Below are 22,296 nucleotides of genomic sequence, written 5' to 3' on the forward strand. Positions count from 1 at the left end.
TGGGCTGCAATGGTGTCAAATCTTTAATGGGCCGAATTCGCACATCTCGTATGGGCCGTGCGCTTAAATGGACCTGACACAAGTAGCCCTTATATGGGCCGGCCTGCTAATTTTTACTGGGTCGACCTTTTTAACCGGATTATGCCACTGTTGGGTCATGCCACGTGTCGACCTATCATAGGCGCTTCCTGTCCAATGAGTGGATGACATCTGTCCCAACGGTGAGCCAACACATGTTTCCTGCGGCCAATGATGATTTTACACGTGGAAAATCCCCATTGGTCCAGGGTGTTAACGGGTTATCAGATCCAAAACCGGACCCGATAGCTTAACGGCATTCCGTTACGGTGGATGCCACGTGTCGGTCACCCTTGAAGAAAGCACTTCTGGACACGCGATTTATCGTCATGGAAGTGGACGCTTTCGTGATGATAATTTTGGTAATGTCATGGAACACTTCTACGATAACACAGGTATGACTATATTGATTCTGTCATAAAATCGTCATGGATCTACATGCATGACAAAAAACGCGACCTACTGTGACAAACACGTATCATCACGGAAGTGTATTTTTTTGTAGTGTTTACCCTAGCAACTAAATTCGTATCCATTTTGTACTCCTATACAAATCTTTATAAATCATTCTATGTGTTTTTATATATCTTCAAAAGCATGACAAAGATGTATTCCACTTTCATATATGAATATGATTTACAAATGTCGAAAGTCGAATTCAGAAACTAGAATCCAGTTTTCGTGAATTCGAATATTCGAAACCACTTTATGTCCAACTCAAGTGTCACATGCAGCATAATGTATACTCCCATTTAGATATGTACATAAGCGATGTATCAAGATTCAAATACCGAGTCAATCAACCAATAATATACAAAACTAACAGACATATGAACACTTATAGAGTATATGGAACAATAATATCAACTAACATACATAAGCCAGGCCACTGTACATTTTTTGCTAGAAGCGCATCCTTTTTTAGCGAAGCTAGTACAACATCTTGGCCCTTTCAGATGTGTGCCACTCAAGGACCATCTATACTATTATTATTGTTGAATGCACATTCAGCCCGGTTGGCATATTTGTAGGTCTGGCACAGCAATCAAAATGACATGTCTCGGGGTCCTATAAGTTAATACAGACTTGTGCTAAAAAACTTACAAACTAAAAAACTAAAAACAATTATTACATGATCTCTAAAACAAATGGTTTGATCGATTAGATGAACAAACAACACAAAGGTTATTCAACGATGGAAAGAACATTTCACCTATGATTTACCAAGTGGGAATTTAATTTCCTTTTTTCCTTTAGGACCTTAAGAATGTGGTCAGTATCAGCTTGCTTTGTTTTGAAATCCACCAAATATTTAATGGTTGTCTTGAGTACTGCTTGTGATTGTGTTGTTTGCTTCCTCGACATGTCAACTTCATCTCTAAGTACAGAAGCAGAATCTCTTTCTACCAATAGTTTAGCCTCTAGAGCATCAGCAATTGGCAATTCATGATGCACGATTGGGCCGGTGCCACTGTTGTGGGATGATACAACGTCCATGGGGACCTCGCTCTTTGATCTTGGGCTAACCTATTTTGCCTTTAAAGTTCCGATTGGATTCCGAAAAGTTGAAGTTCGCAAAACATCTCAACTGGGAGTTATAACAACAAACCAGTTAAACAAACAAGGAATTAAAGAGTTTCAGTTGGATGATGAAAAGTAGTTATTACCATCATGGTAACCGGTTGCAGTAGCAAAGGAGTTAAACAAACAAGTTTTGCAAAAGGTACCTGTTGTGGCATTGGAGTTCTCTTGGATCCCAAAAAGTTGAGTAGCCAGTAACGTGATCAGAGCAATCGATTACAGCAACAAAGCAGTTAAACAAACAAGTTTTGCAAAAGGAACCTGTTGTGGTATTGGAGTTTTTCTTGGATCCTGAAAAGCTGAGTAGTCAGTATAACTTGATTAGAGCAACAAGTTACAACAACAAACCTGTTACACAAATATATTTTTGAAAATATACCTAATGTGCAATTGGACTTCCAATTGGATCCTGAAAACTTGAAGTTGATAAGATGATTACAGCAGCAAGTTACAGCAACAAACCAGGTAAACAAGGAAGTTTCTGAAAACATACCTGTTGTGCCAATGGAGTTTCAGTTGGATCCTGCAAACTGAATGTTAGCAATCATAAATAAAGTGTTGCAAGATACATAAGAAACTAACATCAAACTAGTAAAACTAATCAGTTTTGGCAATGTATTTAATTACACATGAGCTAGTAAAACTAAAAATTCTTGGCAACGTATTAAAGTAACAAGTCGGTACCGTTTACCAGCAACACAGACATCTGTAAATTTCTTTGATGTAAGCAAAATGATTCCAAAACACACACACACATATAATATATATATATATATATATATATATATATATATATATTTAAAAGACGGTGACTGTCATATAAACCTGACAATTGTCTATCTATGAACATGCAAACATTACTAGTGCTACAAGTGATAACAGCAAATCATTTAAACAAACAGGGTATCAGAACATAAATTACACGTGAATTCTGCTGCACCCTAAAAGTACATATGACCAGCTATCTACGTGCTTAAGTAGCTATTTAAGTTCAGGAAAACAAGAAATTCTAAACAGTAAGTATCAAACACAGAGGTAGGCGTAGTCTATAATAGGACTAACAGGCTATGGCATCATGTAATTAGTAGCAAGCTAAATTAAGCCAAACAACATAATTGAACAATTTTTCATTAAGTGGCTAACTAAAATTCCGAGAAGCAGGTAATTGAACTTATGCTACCTCTTTGTACATGCACACTGCAACTTCTTTTTCACTTGCAAGGTTCTACGAAGTAGTACATGCATCAATTGCTTGGATACGCAGTCCCAATACTTATTTCTTGCAACACTGCATTGGTAAGTTGAATGGTTAGCCTGATAAGATGGTGCCTCCTTGATATCAAATATGAGGACGGGTTGTCATACTAGTTGTAGCCACACAAATCACACTAGCTTTTACTGTATATTTCATGCGATTACATTTGGCAAATCGAGATCTAAGCAATCTACAATAGGATGAAAAGACTGGCATCCTTCAAATTATTGGCGAACTCAGTTCATAGAAACAAGTAATTCAACCATTCCATGGGTAAATCAAAATCGCCATTGGAATATTTTTCACTTCCTCAATCATACACGCAAAAAGGGGCGACGCCACCGTAGGGGCTGGTGTGGGCGGCCGCCTCGGGTGGCTCGAAAGTGTGCACCTAGTTTGAGTCGCCCAGGTTGGCCCATGCTAGTTTTGTTCGTCCCAACGCACGAGCAGGCAATGTAAAAAATGAAGAAAACTGTTTCAATTTGGATGGGCCAATAACTTAAGTGCAAGGCATGCCCTATTGCAGGCTCGCGGCTCAAACGAGTGCCTCCCATATTGATCGACAACAGGAAAAATCCCAATTTGTTCGCTCTAGCCTCCAGTCCGGTTCGCTCCTAACCTAGCCGCCGTTGGACAGACCGACATAGCACTTCCTCGTGCCCTTGTTGGACGCCGGTCGCCGGGCTTCAAGTGAATGGAAGGACAAGAAGATGAAGATCTAACCCTGGGTGTAGCCTGCGTGGGAGGCAACGGCGGCAACACGGGCATGGCATCGAGCGTGCACAAACGGACAGTCGCATCACGCAAGAGCAGCATGCGCAACTAGCAGGTACATCACATCCCTGATTATATCTAATTCAAAATGTTCAATTTCTGGCCATTAGTTAAACCTGACGGTGTTGTAAAACTGCTTGTATGTAGGGAATCTATGAGAAAACGAAACCAATTTCTGCTTATTTTATAACTCCCCCAATCAATACTGAACTGATTGAACCTGATGTATCTAATCAAGTTTCCGGTGCAAACATACAAGCTCATGTTATTCTTGAGCCTGAAGTGTCTAATGAACAGACTACTAATGAAGGATTTGTTGGAAACATTTTACATGCTCCTGGTGATGAACATATAGTATCTAATGAGGGATGTAATGCAAGCATTTTGCAAGCTCCCATTAAAGGATTTAGTGTCTAATGATGATCTACTATGTTGATAGAGACATAGAGATTTGTAGGCATTGATGACAAGAAAATTATAGTACATGTTCATGGTTTGAGGAAACGTCGAAGCCATCTACCAGAAAGTCCCCGTATCATGACAACGTAGCATAAATACTTTTCTAATCTCTTGTTTGAAACTATTGGCATACTTGTGCAAGATAGATATATTGATATGCAGTTTGCGCACTGGTATAGGTGCAATTACACTTTGATATTTTCGGCCAGAGAACGAGTAATTCAAGCAGGTACAGATCATGTTAGTAGTCCTTGTACACCATGTTGCATTTTGTGTTTTTTGGTGCTTACATCATTTAGTGTTTTATAATCTGGAACTACTTTGGATCATTAGCTAGTTTTCAAAGTGCATGTAGCTTTACATTTCTCAAGTTATGTTGATTTCCGGAGTGCAAGTGCCTTCATATTTTTTAAGTTAATTTTTTTTCCCTGGTAACTTGAATTCGTGGATCCGCCACTTCACACAAATCATACACATAGGCCAGTACGAATTAAATGAAATGCAGGGACTTACGCTAGCTCGTTGTACAAGCTCACTGCAGCTCTACTTGCGGTTGGGATGTTCCATGTACAAGTCCATGTTACCACTTGATTGGATGTGCAGGCCTTGTGCTCCTTGCATCCCCTCTGTATTTTTGACACGACGAATGGTTGATCAAATAAGAGGAATCGACCTTCCTGTTGTACCGGAGGATAGGTACTTACAAGGTTATACCAGTGTGCAGGATGTGTACCAGATCCGGTAGTGCCGTCATGCTTCTCTACAAAATGGTTTTGCTTGTTTCAGATGATATCTCGAGAAGAAATAAGAGTTAAAGTCAGAGTTCCATAGGCATGTAGGCTAAGAGAGCAGTGAAAGGATATCCAAATATCGTCAAAACAGTGCGCAAGGGAGTGATATGTGGATACCTAGTTCGGGCCGGCATTTGGGCATGCTCCCTAGCTAGAGTGTTGGTCACTTTAGAGCCGTTGAGGGTGATGCGCTAGCGTTGGCTGGCTGCGCACGGATCCAGATCTTGAGTGGCAGCGGAGCGCTACCATGCGGTGGACGAGACCATTGCTGAAGCCCCAACAGCCTTGGGGGCAGAGGTGCAACGATGTGCTTGGTGAATTAGCCCTGATAAGGTGGGAGACAGAGCTGGTAAAGCGCACTTGATGCAGTGGAAGTCGGTGCCTGTGAGGCACGTCTATTTGTGGCGGCCGACTTTGTCGGTGGACCACCCGGTGCGGTCGACGATGGTGTAGATGAGGTAGCTCCGGTGCGGTGGTGAAGCGCGACCGTCGTCCTCGTCGTCGTCGTCCTGCACAGAGGTGGGGAAAGAGACGAGATGAGGGGTGATTCAAACTTTGCTTGGATTGGTGGTGAATTAGGTATTTGAGTGCTCTAGGCGAGGAAGGGGACGATGGAGAAGGGAGATTTTGCAGGGCTGGAATTGGGGCCGTGCCAAATATTTCAATTGGAAACATGGAAGCGTGAACTTATTTATTCGTCATTCTTTTGGGGGGTGAGGAGGGGTTGGATGGGTGCTAGCGTCCGTACGACACACGCGACCACCACGACACGACGCTGGTCTGCCTGGTGCGCCTACATTTTGAGAATGCAAACAAATCTTCTTTCATTTGCAAACGAATCTGTATGTATTACCATGCCCGTGTTTTCCTTGCAAATAATTAGTCATTCGAAACGACATACTATAAATTGATTACTGAGGAGTCATTTGAATTAGAGTGTGTGTCACATAGCGATCTCCAATTCTAACATGGATTTCGTATTTCACGGTATCCATGCTACTTTTTTAATACAAATTCATATGTATATGATCAACACCATGGTAGTGAGAAAACTTTGGGTGGATTTAAACATATGACCTAAAAAATAGCACAACAATTGAGTCAGTGTCAACTTTTCCAAACCTAGTATGGCACGAATTTCAAATAATTACGGAAGCCATATGCATGGTCCTCAATTCAAATCTTACAATGTACACTAAATTGAAACGTCGATATAAAGTCTCGTACTATCTACATTCAAATGTTGTTTTTAGCCCCTCCCCCCTCGGCACACACGCTACATAATTCCTGTATCGATCAAGCTTTCTCTCCTAGCCACCTTAGGAAGCTATCGGTTTTCGACACACATTCATTCTTTCTCTCCATTTCTCGATCTCTAACTCTCTCAACTACACAACCCCCCTTTTCCACTCTATTACCAAATGTATCTACCTCACACACCCACCATTGCACTCCATGCCGAGCTCTCTCTCTCTCTCTCCCTCTCTCACACTCTCTTGCTAGATACATGCATTCCCTATCTAGACCCCCCCCTCTCAGGCGCACGCACGCACGTTGTCTATCTAGGTCACTCTCTCGAGACTGTCTCACTATCTAGGCCACACTCGCTCAATCTCGCTCTCTTTATCTAATTCTCGATGAACCTCGCTTTCTTTCACACACAAATGATATATCTCCCTGTTCGTGCCTCGATCGACACACTTTATACTCTCTCACGCAGATTGTCTATCTATGTCAGTCCATCCAAGCCGCCCCACTCTTTCGACCTCATGACGGGCCACGCTCGCTCAATCCCTCTCTCTCTCCCTCTCTCTCTCTCTCTCTCTCTGTGTGTGTGTGTATGTCTTGATTGATCTATATCTTTCTCAGATACAAACGATATATCTCCATGTTTGAGCCCAATTCGACATATTCATATTGACCTAGCTTTAAATAGGTCACTCTCTCCAACCCGTCTCACTCTTTCAATCGCACGATGACCCACACTCGCTCAATCTTTCTCCCTTTATATATGTAATCGATTGACCTTGCTTCCTCCCACGCATAAAATATATCTACATGTCTGTGATTTGATCATATCTCAAGCTCTATCTTACAGCCCTCACCCTTCCCAAAAGCTCAATCGGACAATATCTCTCCAGAGCATATATATCTCTTCAACGAATGCCAGACCACACTCACTTTGTCTCTCTATCTATCCATGTCTTGATTGACCTCGCTTTCTCACGCCCTATCTTCCACACATTGGAGCTACCTATCCATCCCTCGCAGAGCTAAGCTATTTACATTGCGAGGGGGACTCCAACCTTGGATTAATTTGTGAAGGCATTTATTCTGGTGGGTTTAGATTATATTTTCGTAGTACTCGGCCCACAACTACTCCAAACACCATTTCAACCCGCACACCACCCCAATTGATTTCCCTCTGGCTCGGTCATCGCTCTCTCGCACGTTATTTCTCACCTTCAACGTCGCACCATGGTATTTTGTTAAAAACTCTGTTGTTCTCTTTAATTGTTACAAATAAGCTACAAAACTACACACCGATAGTCCACCTATAATGGAACAACTTTTGACCCACAAATTAAAGTGCTACAAACTACACACCGAGGGGTCCACCTGTCATGGAGCAAATTTGGACCCATATAAATTAAAAAATAAAAAGAACGAGGAACGAACATGCGACCAGGGCCTTCAAGCCGCACATTAATAGACAACATAGTACATCAACGTTTGTCGTACCCCCCTTTGTTGATATAATATTTTTATATTACCACAGCCTATTTAATGGATAACATGTTTTAATATCATTTTTGGTACATTTGTTCAGAAAAACATCACCTATATGCCAGTGTCATTTGCATTCATAAAAAATATGTTGGAACGTGCACATCTGAGTTTTAGCTCTTTTGATACCACCATGAATAGTAAACTCTAAAAAAATTCAAAAAAAAAATATGGTGGCAAAGAACGACAAATGTTCTAAGTGTTTGCCAAATTTCATTACGGAACGACATTCGTGGAAGTCGTGGCAAAAAAATAATCTATTTTGGAGTGCTGATTGTTTTTTTTTGCCACGACACCCACGAATGTTATTCCCTAATGAAACTTGGGAGGCACTTTAAACATTTGCCATTCTTTGCCACGGAATTTTTATTGGATTTTTTTTGAAGTTTTTTAGATTTTACTATTCATGGTTGTAGCATAAGAGCTAAAACTCGGATGGGCACTTTCCAAAACTTTTTTCATGAATGCAAATGACACTGACATATAGGTGATGTTTTTCTGAAGATTTTGGCATCTTATTTGCATTTTTCTGATTTAATATGAATTAGTTATGAAGTTTTCAAACTGACGGTCAAATGGTCAAAGGGCAAAAGCATAAAAGGAGTAAAGTGACTTGGACAGAACTGATGACTTTTGGGAATTAGGGTAAAACAGACGAGTGGGACACAACTAGGGGAATAAATCTAATTATCCCTTTTACTAAAAGGAAACGGCGAATACTGATATTTCCTAGAGGTGTACGGAAGTTTGGAACTGTTAGGAATTAATTATGTGGATAATCTCCACGTTGTATTAGAGAGTCGGTTAGCAAACTAACCGACGCGTCTGTCTCTCCCGACTCTCCGAAGCGTTGTGTCTGTTGGACATGTCTCTTCAGGAGATATATAAGTTGTAATCATCAGAGAATCAAATAGACCATTGATTTTGGGTCGCGATAACTGCCACACGTGTGGCAAGAAGGGAGACGCATCACGCGTCTCTAATGTAAACAGATTGCCACGTCATCGCATGCATGCATGCAGGAATTTTTTTTGGATTTTTAGTTTTCAAAATGTTTTATCTCTTAAACGAAAAATTCGATTGATCCCTCGCGATGAGATCTTCGAAACTAGATCCCATGTTGATATGTTTTGATGAAAAAAAATTGGATTAAAAGTTGCCATGTCTATTGCATATGAATTGCCATGATGTTTACACTGAAGTTGCCATGATATGTTTCAGCTATTTTCTTCTACATTTAAAAGTAAATTTTGACATTTACAAAACGGAGAATTAAGAAACTAGACTTGTCATGAACCATAAACTAAAATTGCCATGATACATGCACGTAAAATTGCCATGGTTCATACAAAAAATAATTTTCATGGTTAAAGTACTGGAGTTGCCATCATCAAAATACTAAAATTGCCATGATCTACAAACTAAAATTGCCACACGGCAACTTTAGTTTAAGCCCTATGGCAACTGCAGTGTAAACATCGTGGCAACTTCTGGCAAAAAAAAAAATTCGTCGAAACATATCAACTTGGGGTCTAGTTTTGAAGATCTCGTCAAGGCGGATTTAATGGTGAAAACGGATTTTTAATTCGCTTTTTTATTTAGGAGATACAACATTTTTAAGCCGAAAACCAAAAAAAATTCTGTTGATGTCATCTATTCATACGTGGCAAAGTGAGTGGTGATGAAAGCGTGTGGGCGATGTGCAAACGCCCACACGTGTGCGCGTTAACATTTCCGTTGATTTTAGCAATTGTTTCTTCACACGTTATCAGCACGTGTCTCTCCGCTGAAGAGAAAGGCCGGAGGCGCCGGATGAGGCGCAGTGCGAGGAAGCGGCTGCTCCAACGGTATCCTGACGCGGCCCTCTTCTTCGCTGCGACGGCAGCCGGAGGCAGCGACGCACAACGAGAACCAGCGAAGGATCATCCTCGCCAACTTCTTGCTCCTCGCCGTGGGCATCGGCGTCCATGACGTAGGCACGGAAGGCCGTGATTGGGAAGCGACGGGTGCAGCAGCGGACACCGGCTGCGAGGACGGCGCTCACGTGGTGGCTGCGGCAAGGCAGGCCGGTGCAATACGACGCGCATCGCATCGGAACTCCCTAGGCGAGGGCTCGGTAGAGTATCTCGACGGCAACTTCCTCGCAGGAGTTGGCGGCGGAGGCGCACAGTTTGCCGCTCCGGACTCGTGGACGCCATCCACCATCAGCTTCCAAACGCATAGCGTTCCAGTCCATCCGAGGCAAAGGCATCGGCAGACATGCATGCATTCACTTGCACATAAAGCAATCAGGTGAATAGTAATTTGATTTCCTTTACGTGATTATTAAACAAGGAACTTGCATGGATGTTCATGTCTTCATCGTCGGCCGGCTGGCTGGGACGAGACGCACGACGCCACAAGCGGCGCTAAAGCCTGAGGATTTGGCGAGAGTGCGCGGCGCATGGCGTCGGCGGCGGACGGCGGCGCTACCCTCCCGGACGGAGCAGGCGCCTCGTGCGTGCGGCGACTGGCTGCCATGTGTCGCAATCGGCCAGAGGAAAGGCCAGCGCGACGGCGACCCTCGGCACACGCGGCGTCGGTGGCGCACGTGGATGTGTCATATCCAGCACTGGATGACGGCAGGACAGCGGCGCCGATGCGTAGCAAGCCGGCACGACCGTTGGCGGTGTGGCTTCAGCCATGCACACACGGCTGCCTGTGCCAATGCAGCCCGGCGCGACACAGCACGCGGCGGCCTCGACCCAGCGGCGGCATCGGCTCAACGACTCCATGCGCGTTCGCGCACCCCGGCGGCCGACAGAAGTGGTGGCCTACGGCCACGGCCGTTCACGGCCGGCGTGTGGCAAGGCCAACAATACGGCCTCGTCCGTAAGCAGCGGCGTGAGCCAAAACGAATCCTTCGATTCGTAAACGCGCATGGAAAGGCCATGGAGCCTTATCCTTTCCTAAAGTCTTAGTTCAGCCCTTATAGTTTTACTTATCCACGCCTGAGTGCCTACAATTCTGTGTTAAGCCCCAGGCTTGGTTCAGCATTCAGGATAGGTCTTAAACTCTATCTTAATCAGGGGTAGGTCCTTGATTTTATTGATTATACCTTTGACTCACGGAAACAGTCAAAGAACTTACGGGCTTTATTTGTTTTTGGAGCACATTGGGTATCAACATATATGTTCCGGCAATTTATATATTGCTATATGTTGATTGGTGCACATGTATTTTTTTTACAACATAATTAATTTATTTCGGAGTAAACTAATGGGCATGAAGTTTTCATGCAAAATATGTTGAACATATCCAACAAAGAATTTGCTGAGATTGCCATTAATGACATCTAATTTTTGACTTGGCCATGGATGTCAGGACTAACTTGAAGACCCAGAGTCTCGGTTCTACCATAATCACTTTGGTTAAGTGGGCTTCGTGCTATAGTTGATATAGCAAAGTATGTTGCTTTACACTTCAGCTGGCACCACCTGCACCAGGTTCTCAAAATAGAGTGTGTGATGAAGGAGAATTCTCCAACACTCTGGAACTCCTTAAATTGAGTGAGATGACCAGCAGAGGGTGGTAATTATACATGAAGTGTATATGAAATGGACGCTTGTTTGATGTCATGACTTTGAGTCAGTGGCAACATACAACTCTAATGTGCATCAAATCAACCGAGAGTTAGGATTCTGCAATTGTGCGGTTTTAAATGCCAATCTCATTGATGAAATGTGTTCCCCTTTCAATCCTTTTATGAGGATTTTTGACTGAATAGTTTCCACAATGCTGAAGGAAAATGGAGGCATGATGAGAAGCAGATATGAATGGAGCACAAAATGACGAAAGTCGTTTCTTGGAGAATGACAAAGCTAGCAGCTCTGAAGGTTGCTATGGTGTGGTCATATAACTAACATTGAAAGGAAATATGATACTTTCAAGCATTTGGTGGGTCTGGAAGTGCAATCACTTGGCACGAGAAACAAGGCTCATGGGAAAAGAAATGTTGGAAGCCATACCTAGACTCAGCAAAACGAAGATCCACTACATAGTGTCGATGACATGCTAGTGGACTTCACTACTAGTGAAATACAATGTATCTATTTCTATATGAGCTTAATCATATCTTGAAATTGGTTTCTTTTTCTATAGAAGCCTATTGGAATAATCCAATTGAGAAGAAAATGTGTTAGTAGAAACTAGGTCTACTAACATGATACTAAGGGAGATTAAGTATTTCCAAACTCTTGAGAAGAGTAGTGGAAATAGCGTGACAATTGTTGGTCGTGATAGGGTAATTCTTGGTTCTGGTCAAGCCATAATTGCACTCCCTAGGGGTATTATATGATAATCACGGATGCATTCATGCATCAAGATTCTACTCGTACCTTGCTGAGTTATAAGGATATCCGCAATGGTTTCTTTGTTGAAACTTGTATAGTGAGTGAGGTTGGAAGCCTACTCCTGACTCAACAAAAAGGATTTGAATGAAATCCTAGAGTAAAGGTCTTCACTATCTTTTGGATTAATATACTAAACATACATTAAATTGGATACGCATTTGGCGTACAAGATAATTTTCTAGAATCTAGATAAGTTCAAGATATGGCATGGTTGCCTTGGACTCCCTGGTATTGGGATGATAAGAAAAAGGTAGAGGGTTCTACTACACACAATTTAATGGTGCGAATTTTCCAAATTCATTGGATTATGTATGCACGGTAAGTGTAGATTGGAAAATTGATCACAAGGCCATCATATCTAAAGACAAAGGATGAGCCAGTAGATTTCCTTGTATAGGAGATGCATGTGATCCAATTCAACCATTATATGGAATATTGAGATATTTCATACTGTTTTTGGATGCATCAGCGAGATGGTCCAATGTGTGTCTTACTTCTATATAAGGAACCATGCTTTTACAAAGCTTATCGCTAAAATCATTAATTTGAAAGCAAATCATCGTGAGCACGTGATAAAATCCATCAGAATGGATAATGCTGCGAAATTTAGTTCGTGAGCATTTGATGATTACTGCCTAGATTGAGGCATAACTATGGAGCATATTGGTACTTTGTGTACATACCCAGATTGGTTTTGTGAAATCACTTGTCAAGAGGATAATTTGATAGCAAGATTATTTTGCGAAATCACTTGTTAAGAGGATAAGTTGATAGCAAGGTTGCTCCTACATAATTGTAATTAATCTCCCAACATCTAGTTGGGGACATTGCAGTTTTACGTACTGCATACACAAATTTGATGAACTGCATATTATATGGTCTCCCCGTTGAAGTTAGTATGTGGAAATGAGTAAGTATTTCCCATCTGTGATAATTCGGTTGCGTTGGATACGTATCGATTTCACCACCGCAGCGTACATATATGGGCCCTTATAGAAATTGGGGATCTATGTGAGGTATTATTCTTCGCAATCATAAAGTACTTGTAGTCCTAAGAAGGGGACTTGTTTATGGCCTGGTACGCTGATTGTATTTTGATCAGGACATTTTACGGCATTAGGGGGAGATATGTACCATACTGAATGCCAGAAAGTAGATGAGATGTGAACAGACAGCTAGTCCTTTGGTCCACGTACGAATGAGTCTGAACTGGAGGTTCAGAAGATTATGAATTTGCAAAGTATCACAAATAATCTGCCAGTTGCATTTATGTGACGCCCCCGATTCAATCGTACACTAATCATTCACGTAAACGTGTATGATCAAGATCAGGGACTCAAGGGAAGATATCACAACACAACTCTAAAAACCTAAATAAGCCATACAAGCATCATATTACAAGCCAGAGGCCTCGAGGGCTCGAATACAAGTGCTCGATCATAGACGAGTCAGCGCAAGCAACAATATCTGAGTACAGACATAAGTTAACAAGTTGCCATAAGATGGCTAGCACAAACTGGGATACAGATCGAAAGAGGCGCAGGCCTCCTGCCTGGGATCCTCCTAAACTACTCCTGGTCGTCGTCAGCGGCCTGCACGTAGTAGTAGGCACCTCCAGAGTAGTAGGAATCATCATCGATGGTGGCGTCTGGCTCCAGGGCTCCAGCATCTGGTTGCGACAACTAGGTAGAAGGGAAAGGGGGAAAAGAGGGAGAAAAGCAACCGTGAGTACTCATCCAAAGTACTCACAAGCAAGGAGCTACACTACATATGCATGGGTATATGTGTAAAGGGCCATATCGGTGGACTAAACTACAGAATGCCAGAATAAGAGGGGGATAGCTAATCCTGTCGAAGACTACGCTTCTGTCAGCCTCCGTCTTGCAGCATGTAGAAGAGAGTAGATCGAAGTCCTCCAAGTAGCATCGCATAGCATAATCCTACCCGGCGATCCTCCCCTCGTCGCCTTGTGGAAAAGCGATCACCGGGTTGTCTGTGGAACTTGTCTGGGTGTGTTTTATTAAGTATCCGGTTCTAGTTGTCATAAGGTCAAGGTACAACTCCGGGTCATCCTTTTACCGAGGGACACGGCTATTCGAATAGATAAACTTCCCTGCAGGGGTGCACCACATAACCCAACATGCTCGATCCCATTTGGCTGGACACACTTTCCTAGGTCTGCCCGTCCTCGGAAGATCAACACGTCACAGCCCCACCTAGGCACAACAAAGAGGTCAGCACACCGGTCTAAATCCTATGCACGCAGGGGTCTGGGCCCATCGCCCATTGCACACCTGCACGTTGCGTACGCGGCCGGTGAGCAGACCTAGCAACCTCCATTACAAAGGAAGTTGCATTAACGCAGTCCAACCCGGCGCGCGCTGCTTAGTCGCTGACGTCACGAAGGCTTCGACTGATACCACGACGTCGAGTGCCCATATCTTTCCAGCGTAGTTGGTTAGTGCGTATAGGCCAATGGCTAGACTCAGATCAAATACCAAGATCTCGTTAAGTGTGTTATTTTGAAGCAACCGCGAACGCCGACCAGGGCCAGGCCCACCTCTCGCCTAGGTGGTCTCAACCTGCCATGTCGCTCCGCCACAAAGTAACAGTTGGGGGCCGTCAGGAACCCAGGCCCACCTCTACCGGGATGGAGCCACCTGTCCTTCCAGCCCCCACATCGAAATCACCTGTGGGTACTCAACGAGCTGACCTGACTTTAATCACCATCTGTAAAGTATATGTATGTATAGTATATACCCGTGATCACCTCCGGAGTGATCACGGCCCAATAGTATAGCAAGGCAGACTGACAATAATGTAGGGCCAATGATGATATACTAGCATCCTATACTAAGCATTTAGGATTGCGGGTAAGGTATCAATGACTGTAGCAACAATGACAGGCTATGCAACAGAATAGGAGTAACCGAACAGTAACATGCTACACTACTCAAATGCAAGCAGTATAGAGAAGAATAGGCGATATCTGGTGATCAAGGGGGGGTTTGCTTGGTTGCTCTGGCAAGGAGGGGTCGTCAACACCGTAGTCGAACTGGGGGGTCGTCGGCAGCCTCGGGGTCTACCAGAAAGAAGTGACGGAGGGGGAACACAATAAATAACAGAGCAATCAAAGTATCACAAAGCGTAGCATGGCAATACGCGGTGCTAGAGGTGACCTAACACAGTAGGAGGTGATACCGGTGAAGGGGGGAAACATCCAGGAAAGTATCCCCGGTGTTTCGCGTTTTCGGACAGATGAACCGGAGGTGAAATGTTGCAGGTTCACTATGGTAGGGACGCGTGGCGGACGGACGGGCTGCATATCTGGATTCGTCTTGTCGTTCTGGGCAACTTTCATATACAAAGTTTTTCCATCCGAGCTATGGTTTATTTTATATGATTTTTAAAAGATTTAAATCATTTTTAGAATTTATTTAATTAATTTAATTCAACATTATCTAGAATAGTGTTTGCTGACATCATCATGACGTCAGCAGTCAACAGGGGGTTGACTGGGTCAAACTGATGTGTGGGTCCCGTCTGTCATCGACACACTTAACTAAACAGGATTAGTCAATTTAACTAAAGTGATTAAGTTAATTAATTAGGCTTAATTAGATTAACTAACAGGATTAATTAAGTTAATTAATTGTCTTAATTAATTAATTATATTATTTTTATTTATTTTATTTAATTCCTCTTTTTTTTGTTAGTTTAGTTTTTCTCGTTTGTATTTTCTTTTATTTATTTACTTTTCTGTTTTAAATCATTTTGAATCATTTAGGCATTTTATAAAAATGTGTTTACTACACCATATTTATCTATGTAATATTTAGTACAGACCGAACATTTTTATTTTAATGTTTGAAAACTTTTATTATTTACCAAACTTTGAATTTGAATTTTGGACCGGTTTTGATCTAACGATAGATTAGCAGTAGTAACCGTGGTGACGTGGCATCATTAGTGTGGGATCACTGTAGCTTAATTATTCGGGCGTCATAATTTACTGAGTATAAAGGTGTCACAAAGTAAAATGTTCCCATATTGAATGTGCTAGAGAGAGTGGATGTGACTCATAGGTCCACTCGGCCTCGGAAGAGGGGGAGGAATCTGGACACAAGAGGACAAAGCTTCAAGGAAGCGTCCCAGGGGAATGAGGAATCCTCAAACAGTAAATGCGGGTCAACTTGGTATTGACATTCAACCTGGGGTTGAAAGTACACCTGAAGGATGTTGGACACATCCAGGACCCAGCACGAGTGTGCACACAAATATTGGTGCTGGGACATCGGAAGACCTGGACTCAATTGTTGTGGGAAATCACAAAGAGTCAAAAGGTAATGATGAAATCTCCACAATGGATATGGATTCGGGAGAATCATATAACAAAGACTACATTATGTCGACATTTATTTATCCTCATGAATTGCGAAAGACCTTGGATTGGATCTAGAACCAAAGTCCATGCATGGCTGAGTGTCTAAAACGCTCTAGTTGATCCAAAGGAAGGCAACAAGCCAACAATTGAGGATGTGCTCGCTCTCAAGAAGAGGGGGTATTGACCTGATCAGTAATACCCACTCCTCTGAATTTGTTCCATGGGGGAGCAAATGGGTTTTTGTTCATGAGAAATGAAAACGAAGAGGTGGTGAGATATGAAGCAAGGCTTGTAGCACATGGGTTCGCGCAGAGACCCTTCATCGTTTAAGATGAAACATGTTTTCCTGTTATGAGTGGAATAACATTCCGATATTTAATATCACTCGTAGTGAATAATGAATTTGTTTATCAAATTAATGGATGTTGTGACTGCATAGTTGTATGAGTCACTTGATTCAGATATCTTTATGATAATTCCTGATGGAATGAAGATTCTGAATTTATTCGCAACATGTATTGTGAAAGCTTCAAAGGTCATTTTATGACTTGAAGTCGGCAAGGATGTGGTATAACCGACTGAGTGAGTTCCTTCGTTAGAAGGGTTACTCAAACAATGATAGTTTCTCATGAATACTAATCAAGAAATCCAAAGAAGGATTTGTACAATTTATGTGTATGTTGATGATCTGAATATCATTGGAACTACGCAAGAAATACAGAGACAAGCAAATCATCTTATGACGGAGTTTGAGGTGAAAGATTGGGTTGAAACCATACTATGCTTGAGTTTGGAACTCGAGTGTATTCCTTTGGAAATACTTGTTCATCAGTCTACATTTATCCAAAAGATGTTGAAAAGTTCAACCTAGATAAGTCATATCCATCACGGAACTATGGTGTGTGAGATCTCTTGAGAAATAGAGATAAATACCCATTTATACCTAATAACGGTGATGAAGAGATAGTGGAACCGAGTTCCCATATCATGGTGCAATTGACGCACTAATGTATCTAGAGAGCTGCACCAGGCCTGGTATATTATTTGCAGTGAATTGATTGGCTAGATACAATGCATCACTAATACAAGGTAATGGGTTGGTGTGAAGAATATTTTTGCATATCTTCTGGACACCGTAAACCTTGGTTTATTCTATGAGAAAAATCAAGAACTAGTCATGGTTGGATATCATGATGTTGGGCATATATCATATCCCCATAATCCCATATCATAGACTGGTTTTGTCTTCTCGAATGAAGGTATAACCTTCTCTTGGAAGTCGAGAAGGAAAAACTTTAGTGGCTGCATCCACTACTTATTCTGAGTGTATGAAGCAACATCTAAATCTGTTTGATTTCACAGAAAGATGAACTTTGTTGAAAGTTTGAACGGGTTTGGTTGGTAAGAATCACCCACCTTTATCTATGATGATAATGTTGTTTGTATTATGCAGATGCAGACAGGTTATAAAGAGCAATATTATTCTAACAGTATCTTCTTCCTCATGAGTTGAAAACAAGTGGGAAGATAAATATCTTGGAAGCAAAGTCATATATGATCTTTGTGATATGTTCACAAAATCTTTACAAAGTTTTTCATTCCTGAAAGATGTTAATGATGTGGTACGAGATGACTTTTGCATGGTTCAGGGGGGTGCTCTTCTGGATGATAACCTGTTCGAGATCCTCGGATCCTTGATATTGCACTCTTTTCCTTTATGAGTTTTTCCTATATGGTTTCTCATAAAAGGTTTTTAATGAGGCAATAGTAATACAAGTATCATGCTATGTCTTTTTCTCCTTATTTCCCACTGGGTTTTTGAAAGGAGTTTTTCATGGCATATTACGTATATCTCCTCATATTTTTCCCACGAGGTTTTTCGAGGAGCATTTCTCAAGATGATGATTCTACATAGACAAAGTGGAGATTAGGGGGAGTGTTAGGAATTAATTATTGTAATTAATTATGTGGATAATCTCCACGTTGTATTAGAGAGTCGGTTAGCAAACTAACCGACACATCTCTCTCTCCCGACTCTCCGAAGCGTTGTGTCTGTTGGACATGTCTCTTCAGGAGATATATAAGTTGTAATCATTAGAGAATCAAATAGACCATTGATTCTAGAAATTGTTTCTTCACAGGAACCACCTTGACCGGCGCTAGATTTTGCTTGATTGTCCGGTGGTCTCCTTGATACGTGACAAACATTTTTGGCAATATTTTGATGTGCTTGACCTTTAGCTGTATTTTCGCATAATTCATGTACAGGCATGACATGCTGATATATCTGATTATGTTTCAAGTTGTCTACTTTCGCCACGTCCGCAAACCCAGGTCCACATATCAAGCGTATCTTTCCATCTCTACCTTGTCGTAGATTAGGCATACTAGTAGACTGCCCGTGCGTTGCTACGGGCTAACGAATAAATTTGTAAACAATACTCAAGTTACCCTCCCCAAACGAAGACATTGCACGCAATGTTCAACCGAAACACAAATGCAAGTATCTTCTCTCTATTCCAACAAACGCCATGCACCCCATCTAGCCTCTCTTTTCCGTTGAACTTCTCCCTACTCTTTGTCCATACATCAACCATCCTCTCAATCTACTGCCCCTTGATTCTTTATGTGGCTTCTATGTTATTGTTTTGTTGTCTCGCTCTACTACGTATGTTAAAAATATGGCATATACAAGGCACCTCACCTTAGTAGAAATAGTAAGAAAATATGGCATATGGACATGAAAGCATTCTTTCCACCACAAGTTCATTCACAAACTAATAATGCTTTGTTTATCTCTGGGCTCTGCTTCCATCTCCACCTAAGATGCATATCTCCGTCACTGTATCTCACTAATACATTTTTTCCTACGGACCTCAAATATACATACAACAATCGTACTACAAGGTTGCATCATTGTCATTCCATCTCTTCTTTCACTTCGACGCTTTTGGTCATTGCAACACCAGCATGCGCCGTCTTCACACTGCTCCAAATCTGCCCATCTTTCCATTCGGCTCCAAATACGCCCATTTTTTCTCTAAGTCAGCCATGTCGTATGAAATTTGTACTTTCAGCCTCATAATTTCATTGTTTGGAATGAGGAGGGATTTCATAGTTCACTTCTCTAAAAGAGAACATAACACATATTGATACAGATTAGTGATGAAAAAGAAATTGCTTCCATAGATGTAAATTACTTCTGTACAAAAATATATTTTGTTTCAAATGTTGATACTCCTTGCTTTTGGAAGGTTTTTTCACTTCCTTTTTTTGGATGGTAAGAAAATTGTTTCGGGTCAAATTACATCTATGGCAACTAAATACTGTTTCCATATGGTTAAATTTTATTTGTTTGGACTGACCATAGAAAATGCTTCCTTCAATTGGCAATCGCTTTAATGTAGTATATGTTTTCTTTTATCATAGGAAAGGAGAATGTATTAATTTGTTACAGAACAAAATTGAGATTGCTTTATTCTTTAGTTAAAATTGGTGTCACGAATATGTTTCATGGAATCTGAGAATTGTTCCAAACGTATCAATAAAGTGCTTCCAATAAAGTAAAAATTGGCAAACTGAGGATTCTGCATTGAACCTCTTCTAAAATGGTGATAAAAGAGCACACATGTTGAAGATAAGTTTAGACTTAATATAATCGAGAAACAACTGTTTTTCGTACCAGTCAAGCAACTACTCTCTGACTCAATGTGCCACACCATTCACTCACCGATGTAATCCATACACATATTCAGTACCTTTTGAATTTTATGCTCCCACTTCTCCATGTGTCGACCCCTTTGTTCCTTGTTGACCCTAGCTTGTCTTGATAAAACATCAAGCAACAACAAAATATTACACCTGATACGACATCAAGCTATAGAAGAACTATTAGACCACCCAAATTATTGAAGCTTCAGAATTTGTGTCTGGGTCCATGCCTAATAAACTGGAAGAAAACCAAAAGATACTTAATGATATGAATCAACTTGGTTAAGCATGGTCAAATACAATGCACGGTGGAATATCTACCCTGGAAAACAAATCTTAGCTGAAGAACTTGACTTATGGAGTGTAGACGGTTCAGATCTTTTTTCCTTTTAATTAACATGTTTGTTATTATAAAGTGGGTAATTTATTTGTGCGGTCTATAAAGTGGGTAATTCATATAGACTAAGACATTAAAAAGGGGGTAGGTGGTGCAAATTCATAGCAAGTTTTATATTGGATGCACCCAAACAACTGTGTGGACACACAAAAATAAAACAATCACTTTGAAAGTTTGAATAGAAATGTCTACATGAACATCAGATGGTCTAGTGTCTCCACCGAAAGCACTACAGGAACACCTCATTAACAATTTAGCAATGAACGAACTATTCTAGTATTTAGACATGAGAATACCCTAATTTAAAAGTCATAAAAAATGTTACCACTGGTTTGGGTATCCTGGAAATAAAACAGAGGTAATAAATTCCTTATAGCTAATAAGGTGAACATAGTAAATTGATTACCTCTCGTTTGATCCCATGTGCTCTAGCCAAAAATAGATCCAATGGGCATGATACCCTATAAGGAAACAAATCTAGCAAGGAAACTGATTATTATTATATCTAATTTCCAGCTACCAGTGGTAGGCGCAAAGTGGAACACTATTACGTAGGTCAACAAATTTGGGCAGGAGAAAACTGAGATACTGTGACGAAAATCCTCGTGACGGAGATGGATAACGTCATGGCAATACCTAATGTGTGATGTTTTCGTGGGTGGCGTCACTGATTACCGCAATCGGCGAGGATAGACGTCACTGAATCGTTTCAGCCTTTGAGGGCACCTGACTACCCATTTATACGATGGCTTAGTAATTTCCATGATGAACCTAATAGAGTCGCTGAATATTACGAATGTGCTATGATAAAATTTTCTCATCTAGTGTCTACCGGTGGGACCCGCTATAGCTGCTTCATGGATTATTGAGCGGTAGGACATGCGTACCAGTGTTGGCAATAAGACCCACCTAGTATTTTTTAGAGTCTAGTGAGCTCTATAATTATTTTCTTCCATCTAATATAGATAGGTAATAGGCAGTGAAAAACTTATTTTGTTCCATCTAATATAAATAGATAGTGGTTGGGCAAAAACAAAAATACTTGAATCCATGCATTCCTGAGCTGATGTTATTTCGTTCTATCACAAAAATAAAAACGGAAATATAAGTTAACAAGTAAAAGTTTGGTACACGGAGTTTGAACCCGGGACCATTATGGTCTGAGAAAATGGCGTTGCTAATATGCTAGAATTTTATTTAGATACTTATATGTAAATTGTGCTAAAAATAGTATGCACCAGAAAAAAAATTATGGTCCTGGACTATATATATACACATACGCGTATAACACTTTCTAGTAGGTAAGCTATTTCTTCCCCGGGCGTGTGTGGCTCGATCAGTTCGTCTGTCCCGGGTTCTAGTCGGCTCGGCGTCACGTCGCGGCGGGGAGAGGCAAGGCACGGCACGGCCGTGCTGGTGGCTATTGGTAACTTCGTATTTGAACGGGTGCAACACAGCCCAGCAAAACACCCTTTCTTTAAAAAAATTATACGTGGGCTGAAGCCAGCTCAACCGCACATATAGCCAGCAATTTTTTTTCCCTCGTCCATCTTCTCCTCCCCGAGCGAAAAGCTCTCTATTAGATTTGGCTTTCTTTCGATCGTGCGGCGGCGGCTGCAGATCGGGGGCAACCAAACGCGACGACGGCCCTGTCCCGTCAGGTTCCTTGAGGGCAGCCCATTGCAGAA

This window comes from Triticum aestivum, chromosome 3B (genome assembly GCF_018294505.1).
Source record: "Triticum aestivum cultivar Chinese Spring chromosome 3B, IWGSC CS RefSeq v2.1, whole genome shotgun sequence".
Lineage (NCBI taxonomy): Eukaryota > Viridiplantae > Streptophyta > Magnoliopsida > Poales > Poaceae > Triticum > Triticum aestivum.